The sequence below is a fragment of the Macaca thibetana genome, chromosome 13 (genome assembly GCF_024542745.1).
Source record: "Macaca thibetana thibetana isolate TM-01 chromosome 13, ASM2454274v1, whole genome shotgun sequence".
Classification (NCBI taxonomy): domain Eukaryota; kingdom Metazoa; phylum Chordata; class Mammalia; order Primates; family Cercopithecidae; genus Macaca; species Macaca thibetana.
Window position 1 is genome coordinate 82,291,228 of NC_065590.1, and position 18,798 is coordinate 82,310,025.

The 18,798-nt window shown below is 44.5% G+C and overlaps 1 protein-coding gene across 1 annotated transcript in view; it reads left to right on the forward strand.

Moving 5' to 3' along the window:
• The window catches only part of PTRHD1 (peptidyl-tRNA hydrolase domain containing 1), a 385,343-nt gene that overhangs the window by 186,512 nt on the left and 180,033 nt on the right, over positions 1 to 18,798 (forward strand). The gene's annotated exons all lie outside the window — the stretch shown is intronic.

Consider the following 18,798-nt stretch of genomic DNA (forward strand, 5'->3'; position numbering starts at 1 on the left):
CAACCCTGTAGTCTGTTGGTTTCTCTCTCAGTGTGGCTGAGTCTAGGGCTTTTATGGGCTCAGAATAGGTGAGTGCATGCTGATTGGTTTCTGAGTATGCAAATAAGAATTAAAACAAAGTTACCACTCAAAGGTGGGCACGACAGTGTAAAAAAAACAATTAGGGAAGGGTAGGTATACGTAAAATAGGTGAAGGGTGGGATCCATCAGAGGAAAGTGCACCAAATGGGAAGACAGGTTTTCGATCTGGTCTGAGAATTTACCTGCAACTGTCTTTGGCTTGAAGGTTGGGTTTCACCAGGGACCCACCCCTATCTGCTTAGGCATTTGTCTGCCTCCTGTCACTATCACTATGAAGAAATAATTGAGACTGGATAATTTAGAAAGAAAAGAGGTTTAATTGACTCACAGTTCCATATGGCTGGGGAGGCCTCAGGAAGCTTACAATCATGGTAGAAGGCAGTTCTTCACAGGGTGGCAGAAGACAGAATGAGTGCCAGCAGGGGAAATGCCAGACACTTATAAAACTATCAGATCTTGTGAGAACTTACTCACTATCATGAGAACAGCATGGGGGAAACTGCCCCCATGATTCAGTTACATCCCACCAGGTCCCTCTCATGACACGTGGGGATTATGGAGATTACAATTCAAGATGAGATTTGGGTAGGGACACAGCCAAACCATACCATCCTACTCCTGGACCCTCCCAAATCTCATGTCCTCACATTTCAAAACATAATCATGCCTTACCAACAGTCCCTAAAATTCTTAACTCATTCCAGCATACACCCAAAAGTCTAAGTCCCAAGTCTCATTTGAGACAAGGCAAGTCCCTTTTGCCTATGAGCCTGTAAAATAAAAAAACAAGTTAGTTACTTCCTAGATACAATGGGGGTACAGGCACTGGGTAAATACACCCATTCCAAACGGGAGAAATTGGCCAAAACAAAGGGACTACAGGCCCCATGCAAGTCCACAAACCAATAAGGGCAGTCATTAAACCTTAAAGTTCCAAAATGATCTCCTGTGACTCCATGTCTCACATCCAAGTCAGGCTGATGCAAGAGGTGGGCTCCCATGGCCTTGGGAAGCTCTGACACTGTGGCTTTGCAGGGTACAGCCCCCTTCCCAGCTGCTTTCACAGGCTAGCAGTGAGTGTCTGCAGCTTTTCCAGGTGCATGGTGCAAGCCTTGGTGGATCTACCATTCTGGGGTCCGGAGGACAGTAGCCCTCTTCTCACAGCTCCACTAGGCAATGCCCTGGTGGGGACTCTGTGTGGGGTCTCCAACCCCAGATTTCCCTTCTGCACTGCCCTAGCAGAGGTTCTCCATGGGGGCTCCATCCCTGCAGCAAACTTCTGCCTGGACATCCAGGCCTTTCCATACATCCTCTGAAATCTAGGCGGAGGTTCCCAAACCTCAATTCTTGACTTCTGTGCACCCACAGGCCCAACACCATGTGGAAGCCACAGGGCTTGGGGATTGCACCCTCTAAACCAATGTTTAGAAACTGAGCTGTACATTAGCCCCTTTTATCCATGGCTAGGACATAGGGCACCAAGTCTGGAGACTGCACAAAGCAGCAAAGCCCCAGGCCTGGCCCATAAAACCATTTTTTCCCTCCTAAACCTTCAGATCTGTGATGGGAGGAGCTGCCATGAAGACCTCTGACATGTCCTGGAGACATTTTCTCCACTATCTTGGTGATTAACATTTGGCTCTTCATTATTGCAACTGGTCATGTGGGCATAGCTGGTATTGATAACTACCTTCTTCTACTACCCCTTCTCTATTACCTTTGCCTTCAGCAAGCACCTCAGGCGGTCATGGTTTTTTACCTGATGGAGTGACTCAAACTTTCATTCCTGAAGGGTCTGGGCCATTTGTAGTCCCGCCTGGATTGGGTTGTTGTAGTTTCTGATTGACCTTAATCATAGGGCATGGTAATACTAAGAGACACCCTAAGGGATCTCCTGTATTCCATGCATCCTCTTCCTTACCTCCATTGTGGAGTAGCAGACTGATTTCATCTTGATAGTTTGGGTCAATCACCTTAGCCAGCACTATAACTCCCTTCTTAGCCTGTTAAGAGGCAGGAGGAGCCCAAAGTGGCCAGTGGCAATCTTAACTTCCAGTTTAATGGAATCATTGCTGTGTCTCCTGGTGGCAGCATTCCTCCCACTGGAACTAAGACCTCTAGGCCAGCAGAACGTAATATAGCTGCAACAGGAAGCAAAAATTTTGCTAGTAGGTCACTAGGGGTGATGGTGAGTGGTGCCACTTCCACTTCCACCCCTTGATTCCTGGACCCACGAATCCTGGCTATGGGAAAAACAGTACCACATATTGGAAGCTGATTTGGGACGTATACAGCCTTCTGGGGAACTTTGCCCCAGCCCTGCAAAGTATTGTCACCTAGTTGGCGTTGTAATTGTGACTTCAAAAGGCTACTCCACTGCTCTATTAATCCAGCTACTTCAGGATGATGGGTAACATGGTAAGACCACCAAATTCCATTAGCATGAGCCCACCGCTGCATTTCTTCAGTCATAAAGTGCCTTGGTCAGAGGCAGGGCTGTGTGGAATACCATGACGGTGGATAAGGCATTCCATGAGTCCACAGGTGGTAGTCCATGCTCTTATGCACAGAGTCTATAACATTCACCATGGATACTCAAATGATCCACCAATCAGTCCAGTGTGCTTGCTATTTCTTGCTCACTGGATCCAATCAGCACAATGTCATCAATGTAATGGACCAGTGTGATATCTTGCAGAAGGGGAAAATGATCAGGATCTTGTGATAACTCACTATCACGAGAACAACATGGGGAAAACCGCCCCCATGATTCAATTACCTCCCACCGAGTCCCTCCCACAACACATGGGGATTATGGGGATTACAATTCAAGATAAGATTTGGATGGGGACACAGCCAAACCATATCAATATCCAAAATTACAACATGTTCAAAACAGATCTTGTTTTAATAGCTCTCCTTTGGGGTCTTCTTATTTCTGTCAGAGTGACTGTCATCATTTCAGCCACTCAGGTTCCAGAACTTGGGGTCAGCCTTCACTCCACTTTCTCAGTTTGCTCCACACCTAGCAGTCACCAAGAAGCTGTTCCTATTGTAGTTTTTTCATCTCTCCCTTGCTGTCCATTCCTATTGCCATTGTCATCTAGGTATTTATTACCACATGCCTAGGAACTACTGGGCTTCTAATGGCTAACCATAACCTACTTCTTTCTATTCCGTTTTTTCTTTTGTTTTGTTTCCTTTTTTTTTTTTTTTTTTTTTTTTAGACAGGGTCTCACTCTGGCAGCCAGGGTGGAGTGCGGTAGTGTGATCTCAGTTCACTGCAGCCTCAACCTTCCTGGCTCAAGCGATCCTCCCACCTCAGCCTCCTCAGTGGCTGAGATTACACATGTGTTCCACCATCCCGGGCTTTTTTTTTTTTTTGAGACAAAGTCTCCCTCTGTTGCTCAGGCTGGAGTGCAGTGGTGTGATCTCGGCTCTTTGCAACATCCACCTCCCAGGTTCAAGCTATTCTCATGCCTCAGCCTCCTGAGTAGCTGGGATTACAGGCATGCACAAGTGGATAGGGTGACTTGTTCTGCCCCACCACCATACCTGGCTACTTTTTGTATTTATTTTTTTAGTAGAGACGGTTTTGTCATTTGGGCAAGGCCAGTCTCAAACTCCTGACTTCAAGTGATCCACCCACCTCAGCATCCCAAAGTGCTGGGATTACAGGTTTGAGCCATCATGCCTAGGCTAATTTTTTTATTTTTTTGTAGAGATGGGGTCTCCCTGTGTTGCCCAAGCTGATCTTGAATTCCTGGGCTCAAGTGATCCTCCTACCTCAGCCTTCCAAAGTTCCAGGATTACAGGTATGAGCCACCACACCTGGCCTTTTTTTAATTTTTATTTTTTTAAGAGACAGGGTCTCTCTATCTTACCCAAGCTGGTCCTGAACTCCTAGTCTCAAGCGATCCTGCCTCAGCCTTCTAAAAATGCTGGGATTACAGATGTGAGCCACCTCACCTGACCTACTTCTGTGTATTATTGATACCACTCCTAAATTAGTATTTTTAAATGATGTTTTGTGCATGTTAATTGACTCTCCAAAATGTCTGTCAGTTGCCAAAGAACTGACAGTCACATGCACTGACCAGAACAAGTTGCACTCCTTAGCCTGACAATGTACTGCTTTATCAGAAGACCTGGCTTTTAGCCATCCGTTTCTTCAACAAATGCTAGCTAAGTTTCCATTCTGTACCAAGCTTTGTCCTAAGTGTTGGGAATATAAGTGAACTACAGAGACAGTCATTGCTCTCAGTGAACTTGCTGCCTGGTGGGGAAGACAGCCAATTAGATGAACAATTACAGTTCAGGGTGACAAGTGTTGTCATAAGTCACTGCATGGGGGTTGTACAAGCTCGAGGCAGAGCCAAACTTGGGGTGCGTGGATACAAAACAAGTGTCAGAGAAGGCTTTCCCAGCTAAGGAACGTTCAACCTCGTTTCCCACTATTTCCCTTTTGCAACTTTCTGTTCCATTATTCATTATTCTTTCTGTATCTTATCTTTCCCTCAAGGTCTATGTTAAGTTTCTTCCCGGATCTCATGCTCATGGTGGTCATCTTCTTAGCTCTGATAGCATTACTAATTGGTGCAGGGGCTATGCTAATTTGAATTTATGTATGTGTGTATACACATGTACATACACACCCATTAATTTGAATCATACAAAAAGTATAGAATATTTAACCATTTTTAGCCCACAAAAATGGCAATGCCATATGGTTCAACCATATGACTTGGAAACTTTCCCTAGAGCTATCCCTATATAAATCCACATACAAACTTACAGTTTAGCTTGAAGACATAAACTTATAAGCAGCCCTACGAATGCTCTGTCATATTTCCTACAGAGTCAAAAAAGTGTAAATTCTCATTTACATATTTTATATCTGATCACATATACACATATAAACCCACAAAACGACAAATTCATTCACAAACGTCCTCATATAGCACACATTCAATATGCACACACAAAGCCAACAGATGCAGTAGATGCTAATGCACACACTCTCTCACACACAGTCATTATAACCAACACATGAGTATACCCAGAGACCCCACACATATGCTTGCATATGCACATTTGTACCCAGATATATCCAGAATAATTCCCAAACTTAACAAAGCCAGGCACGTGGGCACCCTTGGGAGAATTTCACCCACTCACTTCTACCCTGTGTTTTTGCAGACCTAAAAAATCAGATAACAAGGTGATACAACTCTGTTTAAAATAGGGATTCATAAGCTTGGAGCAAGGATACGGAGAACACTACAGTGAGTAAAGAGCTTATGCTCTTACGCACGGAGTCTGTAACATTCACCATGGATACTCAAAGGCCTTTTTGGGCTTATGCCCTCAGTAAGGTTAATGAGGCATTAGTGTCTCCTGATCCAAGGAAGGCCTTTTTTGTTTGTTTGTTTTCAGTCCCTGCCAGGCCAGCTTTCGCGCTGGGTTGGGGAATATGAAAGCCAGGGACGGAGAAGGTGGGCTGGAAGCAGTTATGGGTGTAAATTATGACAAGCAGCAGCCAGAGTTGTCCTAGGTGGACAGTCATGGTGGCAGGGAACTGGCTATAGCCGACTGAGATCTGAGAGTACAGGAAGGGAAGACTCGTGAGGGGTGCGGGAGCGGGGGTCTGTTCCTCTGTCGCATGCGCGAAGCTTCACGGATCCAGTTTCCCTTTGGCTTGTTTCCCCACCATGCTGTCTCCGTCTGGTTTCCATGGACACCAAGAGCTATCACAGGCACAGCACAAGAAACCCTGAGCAGAGAAAACATCAGGCTGGGGCTGCGTATTTAGCTCCTAGGCCCTGTGAAAATTAGGAAGGAACTGTTTCTATAAACTTTTTTGAAGTGTGACATACTATAGAAGAGCATTATACAGATCATTAATGTGCAGCCCTCTGAATTCTCATGAAGTGAATACGCCTATGTAACCCCCACTCAGATCAAGATCTAGAACATGACCTGCACCCAGACACCCTCCTTATAGCCCTCTTCCATCATTATCCCCGAATATAACCAGAATCCTGACTCCTTGCTCATTGATTAGTTTGATCTGGTTTGAACTTTATATGATTGGAATCATACAGTAATACTCTTTTGTGCCTAGCTTCTTTAACTCATCATTACATCTGTGAGATTCATAGCAGTAGCATAGCATTGTATAGCATATTTAGTATTCTACTGGACGAATATACCACTATTTATCCACTCCTCCACTGCCGGACAAATGAGTTGTTTCCAGTTTTTTACCATTACTAATAGTAGTGCTACAAATATTCTGGTGCAAAGTGTATATATCTGATAAAGAATATAGATAAAGAATATATATGTAGAATACATAAAGATTTTTACAAATCAATAAGAAAAAATAAGCAACTCAATAAAACATTACATAATTGAACAGGTACTTTTTTTTTTTTTTTTTTTTTTTTTTTGAGACAGGGTCTGTCTCTGTCACCCAGGCTGGGGTGCAGTGGTGGAAGCACGGCTCATTGCAGCCTCAACCTCCTGGGCTCAGGTGATCCTCCCGCCTCAGCCTCCCAAGTAGCTGGGCTCACGGGCCCACGCCACCATGTCCAGCTAATTTTTGTAGAGACAGGGTCTCCCTAATGTTGCCCAGGCTGGTCTTGAACTCCTGGGCTCAAGTGATCCTGCCCGTCTTGGCCTCCCAAAGTGCTGGGATTACAGGTTTGAGCTATTGTGCCAGGCAACAGGTAATTCATATAAGAAGAAACGACCTTTAAAAATACGAAAAGGCGGCCGGGCGCGGTGGCTCACGCCTGTAATCCCTGCACTTTGGGAGGCCGAGGCGGGCGGATCACGAGGTCAGGAGATCGAGACCATCCTGGCTAACCCGGTGAAACCCTGTCTCTACTAAAATACAAAAAATTAGCCGGGCGCGGTGGCGGGCGCCTGTAGTCCCAGCTACTCCGGAGGCTGAGGCAGGAGAATGGCGCGAACCCGGGAGGCGGAGCTTGCAGTGAGCCGAGATGGTGCCATGCACTCCAGCCTGGGCGACAGAGAAAGACTCCGCCTCAAAAAAAAAAAAAAAAAAATACGAAAAGGCACTCAACCTCATTAGTCACCAGGAAAATGCAAATTAAAACTACAATTAGATACTACTACAAATGTCTAAGGAAGGCTAAAATTAAAAGACTAGCAAAATTGAGGGGCCAATGAAAATTTGGAACAGCTGGAACTCTCATTCACTGTTGGTGGGAGTGTAAATTGACAGCCACTTTGGAACACTGTTTGGCAGTACCAACCAAAGCTGAACAGACGTACTCTATGACAAAGCAATTCAACTCCTAGGTATATACCTCTTAGAAATGTGAGTACTATATAAGTAATGCTGATGGACTTTTACTGCAAAATGTTAAAATTGAGTTAAGCTGCCAATATGCATAATCATTCAGCAGCAGACTGATCATTTAAAATATTCTTTCAGGGCCTGGCATGGTGGCTCATGCCTGTAATCCCAGCACTTTGGGAGGCCAAGGCAGGTGGATCACCAGAGGTCAGGAGTTCCAACACGGGCCTGGCCAACATAGTGAAACCCCATCTCTATTAAAAATTTAAAAATTAAACGGGCGTGGTGGCACACGCCTATAGTCCCAGCTACTCGGAAGGCTAAGGCAGGAGAATCACTTGAACCCGGGAGGCAGAGGTTGCAGCGAGCCGAGATCATGCCACTACACTCCAGCCTGGGTGACAGAGTAAGACTCCATCTCAAAAAACAACAACAACAACAACTTATTTCAGTTGTCCATTATAAGCAACATTGTTGGCTAGATGTGGTAGCTCATGCCTATAATCCCAGCACTTTGGGAGGCTGAGGCAGGAGGACAACTCGAGGCCAAGAGTTCAAGACCAGCCTGGTCAACATAGCGAGGCCTCGTCTCTGCAAAAAATAAAACAAAATTAGCCTGGCATGGTGGCATGTGCCTGTAGTCCCAGCTACTTGGGAGACTCAGCTGGGAGGATTCCTTGAGCCTAAGAGGTTGAGGCTGTAGTGAGGTGTGATCATACCACCACAATCTACCCTGGGTGACTGAGCAAGACCCTGTGCCTAAAAAGGTAAAACAAAAACCAACATTGTTCGCAATTTTGAATTGTTATCCACAACTTTTTTTTTGAGACAAGGTCTCGTTCTTTCACCCAGGCTAGAGTGCAATGGCTCGATCCCAGCCCATTGCAAACTCTGCCCCCCGGGTTCAAGGAATCCTCCCACCTCTGTCCCCAGACCAGCTGGGACTACAAGTGCCTGCCACCACACTTGGATAATTTTTGTATTTTTTGGTAGAGATTATCTCATTATGTTGCCCAGGCTGGTCTTGAACTCCCGACCTCAAGCAATACACCAACCTCGGCCTCCCAAAGTGCTGGGATTACAGGCGTGAGCCATTGCACCCGGCCAGTTCACAACTTTTTAATATATCTCTCCTATATATTTACCCAAATTGTTAAAGAGAGCTGGGTTAAAAAGTAGAGCCCTGTGCCATAGCTCTAAAGATTTCCCTCCTTTATTTTATTTTCTTTCCTTTCCCTTCTCCCTCTCCTTCCCTTCCCTCCCCTCCCCTCCCCTACATTTTTATTAGGCAATTGGGTGCCATTAACTGCAACTAGATATGTAGGTGCAAATACTGGTTTGTGCCAAAATCTCCTCTCCATGAGGAGCCAAACCAGTATGGCTGGAGAACCTCAAGATCTAGAGAACGGTGTTTTAGGCAGAGGCCTATATACAAAGGCCATGAGCTGCAAGTGAACTTGGCATTCAAAGAACAGAAGGAAGATAGCATTTGAGCACTTCTAGTAACCTGCTAGGTACCGCAGGATGTCTCCTAAGAAATTGGCACCTTGCTCTGAGCTCAAATTTCTTGGCGGGGTTAATGACAATTTTCTACCTGTCCATATTACTGAATATCACTTGTTATGTGTTCCTTATTGCTACATTCCACTGCTTGTTGGCATCTTTGCTTCATTGTCTTGGCACTTTCAAGATGGCTCAATCCCATAGCTGGCAAGTTGGTGCTGCTTGTCATATGGGAGCTCAGCTGTGGTTGTGGGTGTGAGTGGGGAGCTCGTTTCTCTCTCCATGGTCCTCTCCATGAAGAGCTGGAATCTTCACAGTTTGGTGGCTGGATTCCAAAAGTGAGCATTTCCAGAAGGAAATCGCATTGCCTCTTATGACTTCTTTGGAGGTGGCATAACGTCACTAACACCATAGTTACAATTCCACCCAGATTCAAGGGAGAGGAACATAGACCTATGGAGAGAAGTCTCAATCCCACTGTAAGAATTTCATACGGGAACCTTGAAGATATTAAGTGAAATAAGCCAGCCATTCTACTCATATGAGGTGCCTGGAGTACTCAAATTAATAGAGACAAAAGTAGAATGATGGGTCCCACAGGCTGCGGGGAGGAGAGAATGGAGAGTTAGTGCTCAGTGGTATGGAGTGTCGGTTTGGGAAGATGAAAAAGTTCTGGGAAAGATGGCAGTGATGGTTGTACAACAATGTGAATGTGCTTAATGCCACTGAGCTGTACATCTTTAAATGGCTAAAATGATATATTTTGTTATGTGTATTTTGCCACTATATAAAAAAAGGTCATATGGAATGGGAGATGTTGTCGCAGACATTTTTGGAAAATATGAACTACCACACACTCTTTGGGATAGTCTGTAGTAGGATGAATACATGGATGTGTACATGGAAGCACAATATCCATGCTCGCAGACTCAAAACTAAGACCCTCTACCCCTAATAAGGAAGGCAGGAATGCTCAGCAGAGTCAGGGTTCTAAGGTTCTTACATTGCTCTGGAGAGACTCGTCCCCATGCCAGGTGCTTCTCCAAGATTTTTACTCCCCTCTGCCATCTGCCTGGTTTCTATTACTCTTCAGAATCTCCCAGTAGTTGTTTTTTTCCTTCCTTTCCTTTCTTCCCTCCCTCCCTCTGTCTCCCCCCCTCTCCTTCTTCTTTCTCTCTCTCTCCCTTTTTCTCTTTGAGGAAGAGTCTCACTCTGTTGCCCAGGCTGGAGTGCCATGGCATGATCTTGGCTCATTGCAATCTCTGCCTCTTGGATTCAACCACTCCTCCCACCTCGGCCTCCCAAGTTGCTAGGAGTACAGGTGTGCACCACCACACTCAGCTGATTTTTGTATTTTTAGTACAGATGGGGTTTTGTCATGTTGTGTGCAGGCTGGTCTCGAACTCCTGACCTCAAGAGATCTGCCTGTCTTGGCCTCCCAAAGTGCTGGAATTACAGGCATAAGCCACCACGCCCAGCCCTGTTACTGTTTTTTAAGCAGTGGGAGAATTATCTGAAAGGGTTTACACTACCATACTGGAAGCAGAACTCCTTTAAAAATTGAATTTATAGTTAAAACCTTTCCCACAAAAACTTGGTCACTGAGAGGAATTATTACCAACTTTTCAGTATGTATATTAGTTTTCTATTGCTGCATAACAAATCACTGCAAATTTAACAGTTTTGAACAATAGACATTAAACATCTTGCAGTCCTGTAGGTCAGAAAATGAGGCATACAGAGGCTGGGTTCTCTAGCCCAGAAATCTCACAAGGGGCCAGGATGGTGGCTCAGGCCTGTAATCCCAGCATTTTGGGAGGCCGTGGTGGGAGGTTCATTTGAGGCCAGGAATTTAAGACTAGCCTGGGCAACATAGTGAGAGCTTGCCTCTACAAAAATAACTAGCCAGGCGTGGTGCTACAGACTTGCAGTCACAGCTACTAGGAAGACTGAGATACGAGGATCACTTGAGCCCAGGAAGTCAAGGCTGCAGTGAGTTATGATTGTGCCACTGCATTCCAGCCTGGGAAACAGAGAGAGCCTAGCTCAAAAAAAACAAAACAAAAAAAAAGTAGGCCGGACATGGTGGTTCACGCCTGTAATCCCAGCACTTTGGGAGGCTGAGGTGGGCAGATCACTTGAGGTCAGGAGTTCAAGACCATCCTGGCCAACATGGTGAAACCATCTGTACTAAAAATACAAAATTAGCTGCGTGTGGTGACAGTCGCCTGTAATCCCAGCTACTCGGGAGACTGAGGCAGGAGAATCACTCGAACCCAGGAGGCAGAGGTTGCAGTGAGCCAAGATTGCGCCACTGCACTCCAGCCTGGGCAACAGAGGAATACCCTGTCTCAAAAAAAAAAAAAAAAAAAAGTCTCACAAGGCTGCAATGAAGGTAGCAGAAAGCTGGGTTCTCATCAGAGCTCAGGAGCTCTTTCCAAGCTCATTCAGGTTTTTGGCAGAATTCAGTTACTTCTGGTTGTAGGACTGAGGTGCACATTTTCTTGCTGTTGGCTGAGGGTTACTCTTAGCTCCAAGAGGCCACTCTTAGGTCCTTGCCAAGTGTCCCCTTCCATCCTGGAGAACCTTCCTCCTATTGAATGCTTCTCACATTTTTAATATCTCTTGCCAGGAAAAGCCCTATCCTACTTAAGGACTCATCTGATTGGGTCAGGCCCATGGAGGATAATATCCTTAGTGTAAAAGCAACTGATCTGGGAACTTAATTACCAAAATCCCTTTGTAGCAGCACCCAAATTCATGTTTGATTAACTAACTGGGAAAAGGTATGTGTGTACCAGGGGCCAGGAATCTTGGAGGCCATCTTAGAATTTGGCTTACCACAGTATGCCAGTTAGATTTCATTTATGTTTGTACTTTAAGAGTTTCACCTTCTAAAGTACATAATAAGATATGAGCACACCTAGCACCCAGATCTTGGTTTCTAAATACCATCCTCTATTAAAAGGATCCTTGGAAGCAGGGCTTGTTGCTGTGCCAAGAAAGTAAGAAAGTGGCTGGGCGTGGTCGCTCAAGCCTGTAATCCTAGCACTTTGGGAGGCTGAGGCGGGTGGATTGCCTGAGCTCAGGAGTTTGAGATCAGCATGGGAAACTCCGTCTCTACTAAAATACCAAAAATTAGCCGGGCGTGGTGGCATGCGCCTGTAATCCTAGCTACTCAGGAGGCTGATGCAGAAGAATTGCTAGAACCTGGGAGGCGGAGGTTGCAGCGAGCCAAGATCGAGCCACTGCACTCCAGCCTGGATGGCAGAGCAAGACTCTGTCTCTTAAAAAAAAAAAAAAAAAAAAAGTAAGAAAGTGCTAAACAAACAGAAACAACAACAACAAAAAAGGTGCAGACATCAAAAGGACATAGGAGCCAACCTGAGTATCAAAATAAATAACAATATTCATGGAGTAAAATAAGCATAGACAAGGCCATACTGATATAAATGAATGAATGAGAAAGGTAAGCTTTCCCTTATGGTAGAATACCAAGTAACAAATATAAATGGAACGATGGAGTTGGAAAATCAGCATTTTGCATCCATCATAGTAATAATCTCTTCAGCCATAAGTAATCACCGGATTCTATAAATTTGTGGATGAAAGTTCAGTGAAGAAAGGATAGCCATGTATCTCCAAGCATCCCTTAAAAAATTACTTATTACAAAGGGAAAAGTCACTTTACTGTAGATCAGCCTCATGAACCCCACCTGAACCAATGAACTAAAGCATCATTAATAAATGGAAAAAATTGGCATCCCAACTGATACGATGCCCAAAAAATGACATAGTATCTTTTTTTGTTTTTTTTAGATGGAGTCTTGCTCTGTCACCCAGGCTGGAGTGCAGTAGCATGATCTCAGCTCACTGTAACCTCTGCCTCCCAGGTTCAAGCAATTCTTGTGCCCTAGCCTCCTGAGCAGCTGGGAATACAGACACGTGCCACCACGCCCGGCTAATTTTTTTGTATTTTTAGTAGAGACAGGGTTTTACCATCTCAGCCAGGCTGATCTCGAACTCCTGACCACAGGTAATCTGCCTGCCTTGGCCTCCCAAAGTGCTGGGATTACAGGTGTGAGCCACCGCGCCTGGCCCATAACATCTTTTCTGTGGCTTTCCAGCCAAACATAACATAACTGAATCTAATTGCAAGAATACACAAACACAAATTGAGGAATATTCTAAACATAACTGTCATTTTGAAAGAAAAAGAAAAGCTGAAGAACCATTCCAGCTTAAAGACTAAAGATATATAACTAAATGATCCTAGATTATATCCTAGACCAGTTGACCAAGTCAGACATAGCTATAAAGAATATTATTGGGGCCGGGCGCGGTGGCTCAAGCCTGTAATCCCAGCACTTTGGGAGGCTGAGACGGGCGGATCACGAGGTCAGGAGATCGAGACCATCCTGGCTAACACGGTGAAACCCCGTCTCTACTAAAAAATTAAAAAAACTAGCCGGGCGAGGTGGCAGGCACCTTTAGTCCCAGCTACTCGGGAGGCTGAGGCAGGAGAATGGTGTAAACCCGGGAGGTGGAGCTTGCAGTGAGCCGAGATCTGGCCACTGCACTCCAGCCTGGGCGACAGAGCGAGACTCTGTCTCAAAAAAAAAAAAAAAAGAATTGGGACAAATGGTGAAATTTGAATATTAACTGTGGATTAGATAAAAGTTTCCCAAATTTTCTTGGTTCACAGTGCTTTTAGCATCTCAGTTTCTGTTGTTGTTGTTGCTGTTTTGAGATGGAGTCTTGCTCTGTCACCCAGGCTGAGTGCAGTGGTGCGATCTCTGGCTCACTGCAACCTCCACCTTCCAGGTTCAATGTATCCTCCTGCCTCAGCCTCCCGAGTAGTTGGGATTATAGGTGCCTGCCACCACGCCTGGCTAATTTTTGTATTTTTAGTAGAGATGGGGTTTCACCATGTTGTCCAGGCTGGTCTCGAACTCCTGACCTCAAGTTATCCACTCACCTCAGCCTCCCAAAGTGCTGGGATTACATTTGTAAGTGCCCACGCCTGGCCTCTCAGTTTTTGTTTTGTTTTTTGGTATATATATATTTTTGAGACAAAGTCTTCACTCTGTTGCCCAGGCTAGAGTGCAGAGGCAGGATCTTGGCTCACTGCAACCTCCACCTCCCAGGTTCAAGCGATTCTCCTTCCTCAGCCTCCCGAGTAGCTGGGACTATAGGCACGTGCCACCATGCCTGGCTAATTTTTTGTATTTTTAGTAGGGATAAGGTTTCACCATGTTAGCCAGGATGGTCTTCATCTCCTGACCTCATAAGCCTGCCTCGGCCTCCCAAAGTGCTAGAATTACAGGCGTGAGCCACCGTGCCCCTGGCCAGAATTTGTTTTTACGATGCCCCTTGGCGAAAAGAAATATCTAGGTCCAAACAACTTACTAAGTATTTATGCCCTAATAATTTAGTAGCCATTAAAAAAATACATGCAAATTAAAAGGAAAACAATGTTTTTCATTCTTAAATAACCACACTTACTTATTAACGGGATGTGTGCACCTGTTGGGCACATACTTCTCAAACCTTGGAATTAGACTGGGCAAGGCCACCCTCATTTCCTGTTCCACATTGATTTTTGCAGTGTACTCACTTTTCCTTTTTTTTTTTTCTTTTTTTTTGAGACAGAGTCTGGCTCTGTCGCCCAGGCAGGTGTGCAGTGGCGCGATCTCAGCTCACTGCAAGCTCTGCCTCCCGGATTCATGCCATTCTCCTGTCTCAGCCGCCTGAGTACAGGCGTCCGCCACCATGCCCAGCTAATTTTTTGTATTTTTTAGTAGAGACGAGGTTTCACCTCTGTTAGCCAGGATGGTCTCGATCTCCTGACCTTGTGATTCGCCCGCCTCCACCTCCCAGAGTGCTGGGATTACAGGCGTGAGCCACTGCGCCCGGCCCAGTGTACTCACTTTTCATCACAACCAACTGGAAAGCCCAGATGCCCCAAGATATGACATAGACAAGGAATTTGGCGCCATCTATTGTTGAAACTGTAAACAACCTAGTAGCTAGTAGTTTTGTACAGTCGTTTAGATTTCATTTTGTTTGCCTTGAAAATTTAGAATGCAAGCTATTCCACAGATATCCCCCTGTGGATTTACTGTGGGAATGTGAGGTACCTCAGTGCAGAGTTTGATTCAAACAACAGGATTTTATAATAGTGCTGTATAAATACTGCATTTTCTGATTTTGATAAATTACTGTTGCCATGTAGAAGAAAGTCCTTCTGAGGAAACACACATTTAATTATTTATGGATAAAGAAACATGCTGGCTGGGCGCACTGGCTCATGCCTATAATCTCAGCACTTTGGAAGGCTGAGGCAGGAGGACCGCTTGAACCCAGGAGTTCAAAACCAGCCTGGGTGACATAGTGAGACTCCTTCTCTAAAAAAAAGAAATATATATATACACACATATTTATATATATATATATATACACACACACATATATGTATATATTATCCACTATATGTATGTGTATATATTATATACGTGTTTATATATATTTCTGAACAATTCTCCTGCCTCAGCCTCCCAAGTCACTGGGATTACAGGTGTGTGCCACCACATCTGCTAATTTTTGTATTTTCAGTAGAGATGTGGTTTCACCATGTTGGCAAGGCTGGTCTCGAACTCCTGACCTCAAGTGATCTACCTGTCTTGGCATCCCAAAGTGCTGGGATTGTAGGTGTGAGCCACCGAGCTGGGTCTGTGTTTGTTCATATCTATCTATCTATCTATCTATCTATCTATCTATCTATCTATTAAAATGTCTGCAAATAAACCTCAAACTACTCAGAAAAATGTGAGTATACATGTACATATAGACAGCACAAGTGATAGAAAAAATGGGACAAAATGTTAACAATTTATGAATTTGGATAAAGGGTAGACAAGATTTTTTTGGTACCATTCTTGAAACTTTTCTGTGTAAAAATATTTCAAAATGGTTTTGAAAGATGAAAGGCAATACTACCTTTTAAGGTATATATTCATACATAGTAAAACAATTTTAAATGCCTGGAAATTAAAGCAGCATTCAGATTGTTGCAACTGTTTGTTGAGAGGGAAGAGGGATGTATTGGGAAAAGCTATGCACAGTATCAGTGATGTTTTCTTTTTTCATTTATTTATTTTTAGACAGGGTCCAACTTTGTTGCCCAGGCTAGAGGGCAATGGCACGATCATAGCTCACTGCAGCCTCAACCTCCCAGGATCAGGTGATTCTCCCACCTCAGCCTCCTGAGTGGCTGGGACTACAGGCTTGGGCCACCACACAGCTAACTTTTTTTTTTTGTAGAGACAGGGTTCTGCCATGTTGCCCAGGCTGATCTCGAATTCCTGGGCTCAAATGATCCACTGGGCCTTGGCCTCCCAAGGTGCTGAGATTATGGGCATGGGCTACCATGCCCAGTGGTGATATTGTATTTCTTAAACTGGGTGGGGGATACATGGCTATTCATTCCATTATACTTTATACCTTTAAGTATGTCCAAAATATTTCATAATTTCCTTTCTAAAAATACACATTGCCGGGTGCGGTGGCTCAAGCCTGTAATCCCAGCACTTTGGGAGGCCGAGACGGGCGGATCACGAGGTCAGGAGATCAAGACCATCCTGGCTAACCCGGTGAAACCCCGTCTCTACTAAAAAACACACAAAAAAAAACTAGCCGGGTGAAGTGGTGGGCGCCTGTAGTCCCAGCTACTCGGGAGGCTGAGGCAGGAGAATGGCGTAAACCCAGGAGACAGAGCTTGCAGTGAGCTGAGATCCGGCCACCACACTCCAGCCTGGGCAACCGAGCGAGACTCCCTCTCAAAAAAAAAAAAAAAAAAGAAGAAAAAAAAATATACATTAAAAAGATGTAGGATTTTTCTTAATACATAAAAAAAGTATGAGCAAATGAGAGCATGTAGCTGCTGTATGCTGGGGACTACTACGTACTTCGTGTGCATTATCTCCTACAATCCTTATCACCACCTCATGCCTACAACATATGCCAACATTAAGTGTATCGGGCTGGCTCCAGAATCCATGCTCGCACCATACCTCCCAGGTCCATACTATGGAAAGAACAGCTAACTTGTGCTCATTTTTATTTTTTTTATATTCAAAGAGTGGGGGAAAAAAACAACTTTCTTGCTCTTTCAATTCCAAACTAATTTAATACATACAGTAGAAAATGTAGCTATATATAATAAAATGTCAAAAGCATCAATATGGGCCGGACACTGTGGCTCATGCCTGTAATCCCAGCACTTTGGGAGGCCAAGGCAGGTGGGTCACCTGAGGTCAGGAGTTGGAGACCAGCCTGGCCAACATGGTGAAACCCCATGTCTACTAAAAATACAAAAATTAGCTCGGCGTGGTGGTGGGCACCTGTAATCCCAGCTACTCAGGTGGCTGAGGCAGGAGAATCGCTTGAACCTGGGAGGCGGAGGTTGCAGTGAGCAGAGATTATTCCACTGGACTCTAGCCTGGGCGGAAAGAGTGAAACTGTCTCAAAACAAAAACAAAACAAAAAAACCATCAATATGAAAAAAATAGTAATCAATTTTAATCTCTGGCATGTTTTACTGCTTAGTCTCAACAGCACCACACTTAATCAGTTGTTAAACAGCTGAAGATTTGACATTTTACAATTATTCTTCCACAATACCAGTTACCCTATTACAGGGCCAAACGTGAACTGCCGAAGAAATCAGATGTTTAGCAGTTTGATTTATTAAATCATACTGAGAAGTTAGCATGTGGATTCTTTTACGCTTTAAAACTATCCAAATTCTAACCAGGACTTATATTTCATATTTGTAAATAATTTTAGAAGCTTCAGTGAATTAAGTTATATTATTTATCAAAACAATCCAGAATAAACGTCTTAAAAAAACTTAATGTTTAAAAAATACATTTTAAAATTAAAATGTCGAAAATCTGACTTTACTATGAAATGTTGAGCCTTTGTTCATTGCCTTCCCGTAATGCACTTCCCTTAAGATGTTTAAAGTTAGGTGAGAAAAGAAGCAATACTTTGTAATATACAGGGAAATTGGCAGCCATTCTTTTTCAGGGCACTATAATCATTGTCAAGTTCTATTTATCTTCTGTAACTGAAGATATTGACTGAAAAAATAAATTACCATTCCTCTCAGACTGACTTTTATTCAAGCAGCTGCTTTTCTCATCTGCTGGAATGTAGCAGAAAAGTGGTTATCTTAGGACTCTTTATTCTTCCACTGTTACATTGTCAGCTAAAGGGAAGGGGAGAGCAGACCTCGAGGTCACGTTCGAAGTGAACAGCTGGGAGCTGAGGAAACTGACGTCCACAGCTCCAGCATGGCTTCGCGTTAACACCTGCAGCAGGCCGAGCCTTTCTCACACAGAGGAGTCAACAAATCCATCAGATCTCTGTAATAGGAGGGCCAAGACTAAACACTCTTGCCTTGACTCCAAATAGACAATTCCATTTAAAATGAAAAGCGATAGGAACCAGATTCAGAATCGCTTCCCGCCTTGCCCAAGGCCGTCTTCCAGAACCAGGGTTCCGACCTCCCCACTTTCCTGACTCTGGGGTCCGCCTCTCGAAGATCTCGAGCAAGGGGAACATAATATTGGAGGGGGAAGAGGAGCAGCAGACCGGCCCATGGAACCGAAGAAAAATCCAGGAAAAAACAAAACAGAACAAAAAACAAAGCACTCCCCAAAGGACCAGATACTACCAGACCTGCCCTGAAGAGCCAATACATTTCCACCACTCGGCTGCGAAAGCAACAAACGCCTCCCGTCCGGGCGTCCCTGAAAACAAGGCCGCGCTCACCTCGAAGGGTAAACCCAACCGCCCCCCAACGCCTCCTTCCCGTCAGGGGA